Genomic DNA, 4,297 nt, shown 5'->3' with positions numbered 1-4,297 from the left:
GTGACAGGGGGTGGCGCTGCAACCTCCCCATCGACCCTGCCTTGAGTGTGACAGGGGGCGGTGCCCCAACCCCCCAATTGGCCCTACCCTGAGCGTGACTGAGGGTGGCATTGCAACCTCCCGATCCGCCCTGCTCTGTGCATGACGGGGCGGCGCCCCTACTCCCCAATCGGCCCTGCTCTGAGCCTGACCAGGGGCTGCACTTAGGGATTGGGCCTGCCCTCTGCCACCCGGGAGCAGGCCTAAGCCAGCAGGGCATTATCTCCCGAGGGGTCCCAGACTGCGAGAGGGCACAGGCCGGGCTGGGGGACCCCCCTCCCCCTGCCCCCCGAGTGCACAAATTTTGTGCACTGGGCCTCTAGTAAATAAATAATAATAAAATAAAGGCCCGGGAAAGAGGAGCCTGGGGGTTTCTGAGACAAGGACATTGTGTTCAGTGCGGAAATCCTCCAAATCTTCCTCCACGTGGGCTCCAAGCCCTTCCCCGGCCTCACGGGGGACACCTGCCGCGTGTCCCAGGGATGCGGGGTCCCCATCCCGGTCCCCCAGCCCGGGAGCCTCGCCCTGCCCCCGACACATTGTTGTGGCTGCTTGGATACGTGTGTGGCCAAGATCTCCTGGGCACGTTCTCTTTGCCCCGGCATCTCTCACGCACTGCGATCTTTATTTATTTAATCCTCACCCGAGGATATTTTTCCATTGCTTTTAGAGAGAGTGGATGAGAGAGGGAAAGACAGAGAGAAATAGCAACGTGAGAGAAACACATCGATTGGTTGCCTCCTGCAGGAGCCCCAACCAGGGCCCCGGGCTGGAGAGGAAGGAGCCTGCAACCGAGGTATGTGCCCTTGACTGGAATCGAACTCGGGGCCCTTTGGTCTGTAGGCCGATGCTCTATCCGCTGAGCAACACCAGCAAGAGCCAACAAGATGCAACCTTCGTCCTCACCTTCCCACGTGTGGTATCTGTGTCTAGTTGGAGACATTCTTCCCGCCCCTCATAAAAACACTCTCATTTTTTGTTGTTGGAGGTACACATTGTTTCTGCCTTCCACACTTTTGTTTTCTGTTTTGTGTTTTTTAAAAATATATATTTTTATTAATTTCAGAGAGGAAGGGAGAGGGAGAGCGAGGAACATCACTGATGAGAATCATGGATCGGTTGCCTCCTGCACGCCCCACACGGGGGATCGAGCCTGCAAACCACACATGTGCCCTGACTGGCAATTGAACCCTGACCTCCTGGTTCACAAGTTGACACTCAACCGACCCCTGAGCCACTCCGGCCAGGCCGTACTTTGTTTTTTCACCTGAGAGCGCTGGGGCTTTGAGGACATAGCGAGGCAGGGATGCCTTGTCACAGGGCCCTGGAGCGCCCCCACGGGTGACGAAGGGGCCACACCCAGCGTGAGGCTGCCTGTGGTCTCCCAGGCCATGCCTGTCCCTGGAGCCACGCACTAGTTCTGGAATAAACCCGCACCAGCCAGGGCCACCCCGCTCACTGCCCTCTCCCTTCCGGGCGCGCTGGCCCTCCCATTCTGCCACCTCCACTGAGGCCCCTTTGCAGTTTTGCACAAACCCTATGGGGTTTCCTGGGAATTGTGGAAGCCCCGGGTCAGCTTGAAGAAAGCCGACATCTCGCCCTGGCTGGTTTTGCTCAATGGGTAGAGCGTCGGCCTGCGGACTGAAGGGTCCCGGGTTCGACTCCGGTCACAGGCTCGACTCTGGTCAAGGGCACATACCTCGGTTGCAGGCTTGCTCCCTGGCCCTCGTCGGGGCGCATGCGGGAGACAGCCCATCGATGTGTCTCTCTCACATCGATGCTTGTCTCTGTCTCTACCCTTCTCTCCCACTCTCTCCAAAAATCCACGGAAAAATATCCTCGGATGAGGGTTACCAAAAGCCCCATTCTCTCTCTGCCTCGGTGAGTTCCTGCCCACGGACACGGTCAGTGTGGGGCTAGGCCATTGCGGAATGGGGCACGCGTTCCTGGTGAGATGGCAAACTGCCCAAGCGGTAAAGCATTTGACTCCCTGGGCAGGTCTGGGGGGCGGATGGACTGTGCTCACCCTCCCAGCGAACTTGGCCGCTTGTCCCCCTGCAGGCGCCAGCCTCGCGCATTTCCTATGCAAACAGCGTTCATTTGTTTCTCCAACGATCCTCCCCTCCGTCTGTTCCTTCTTCCCGTGTCTTCTTCCCGTGTTCGGCCACCTGACCTCCAATGTGACCTTGACTGGAAGTGGTGGAAGCACTGGCCTTGTCCTTGACCTTCCGCTGACCTCTTCTCAGGCCCCTGGTAACAGGGCGGGAAACCCTTAGGCTGAGGCGCTGTCCTCAAGCCGAGAGTATTTCTCATACAGGCGGGAGACGTGGGGCTTTTCCCCAACTCCTGAGCTGGCGGGGGGCGGGGTGTGTCTGCCCAGGTGTTGGCTGGAGCTGGGGGCGAGGGGGAAAGGGCCCCCAGCCCTCGGACCTCCGCCCAGCCTGCTGGTCCTGCACAGAGGCCTGGCAGAGGTGAGAGGTGCGGACCCTCTTCCTGGGCCCCTGTCCTGGGCCGGGCCCGGATGTGTCCTGGGAAGCAGACTGGGTGGTGGGGATTAGGTCAGGGCCGGCCAACCTCACACTCGCTGTGGACCCGCCCGAGCTGGGAACAGGCGTGGCTGCTCCCGCTGGACCCAGGCCGCATGCGCGGGGGCCACCACCCCCCTGGGCCTCCCTGCCAGCCCGGGGGGGCCAGGTCTGGGGAGGATGCCATAGGACCGCCCCTGGGGCAGGTGCGGTGCCCGTGCGTAGAGGAGTGACCTGCCGGGTGAGGCAACGGCCACCTCTGCCTCCCTCGCCCAGGGCAGGGCCTGCTCCTGCGCCTGAGACATGCATCTCCCTCCCTCCCTTTCTCTGGAAACCCAGCCCTGCCCTCCCCAGCCTCACACCCCCACTCATAGGTCCCCAGGGGCTTCCCTCGCCCTGCCGGCGAGCCCATCTGTCTTCCGGGAGGGACGCCCCTGTTTCCCGGAGGCACCCCAGGCCCTGCGTTCCTTCTCCCCAGGACGCTGCAGCCCGGGCCCCGAGCCAGGGGTTGTGAAATCCTGGTTTGGGTGCTGGCTGGGCCATGAGGGCCGGGTGAGCGCAGCAGCGGGCGGACAGGGCCAGCGCTCTGACCACTGAGCCACCAGCCAGGGCTGAAGAGCCGTGTCAGAGCTCTGCCTTCCACCTGGGTGGTGTAGCGACCCTGGGGGTGCCAGGTGAGCATCTTCAGTCTGCAGGAACATCGCCCCCTTTCACAGATGAGGAAACCGAGGCGCACGGAGGGCAGGCCATGGGCACAGGAAGGGTGCCCCCTGCAGGGGCTCCAGGTCGCCCCGTCAGAGAGAGGCCCAGCCTGACCTTGCACAGACCCCACCCTGCGGTAGGCAGGTTTCACCCCCTGCACAGCCCGTGGCCGACAGCCCCCCGCCCAGGCAGGAAAGCACAACCGCCGGCTCCCAGCTCCCCCCAACGCAGCTGAGCCTGAGGGGTACCCAGTGCGCCCAGCACACTCTCGGGGTAACCTAGACACCTCTATTCACGCGGGAGGCGCTCTGTGGGCTGCTGGGACCCCTCTGCTGACGGGGAGCTCACTCCTTCCGGAGGTTCTCCCACCTTCACCTCCGAGAAGCCTGCCCGGGAGAGAGCTCAGCTTCCCCAGGCACCCCCTCCTGTCACTCGCACCATCGTTGGGGGTGACCAGGCTGAGGGTCTCCATGGCGACAATGATCATAGTGCTGTGCACCCTTGGGAGAGTCACAGTCCCTCTCTGCGCTACGGTTTCCTTATCCAAACCCGAGGCCCACCTGGACTGGCTCAGCCTCTGCTCCTCGGGGGAAGCCAGAGCGGAGGGGGAGACGGCCACGCTGAGTGCGCCTCCAGCCCCTGGCAGTCGGGGGTGGGGCTGTGGCGGGGCGGGCGCTTCCCTCCTGTGGGGGAGGTGGGTGGGAGCGTCCAGGGACCCCAGCAATGAGTGTGCTTTGATCCCAGCCCCAGGGGCTCTGCCTGTGGCCCAGCCCTGCCGCCGGCCTGCGGGCGTTAATGGGGTTTGTGCACAGCAGGTGTGCAGGGAGCCCGTGTGGGAAGGAGGCTGAACAGACCCCGCTGAGCCGTGGCGCCTCCTTCTACAGCCAGGCCAGTGGGGCTCCGGGCTGTGTGCCCACCGGTGCAGCGGGCTGAAGGCCTGCCCTGAGCCAGGCACATGCCCATCTCATGCCCGCTCTGCTGAAGGAAGGGCCTCGGGGGCTGCTGCCCGTGGCGCTGGGATGGGAAGGGGT

The sequence above is a fragment of the Myotis brandtii genome, unplaced genomic scaffold, assembly GCF_000412655.1.
Source record: "Myotis brandtii unplaced genomic scaffold, ASM41265v1 scaffold986, whole genome shotgun sequence".
NCBI lineage: Eukaryota > Metazoa > Chordata > Mammalia > Chiroptera > Vespertilionidae > Myotis > Myotis brandtii.
Note: the sequence above shows the minus strand (reverse complement) of the source record.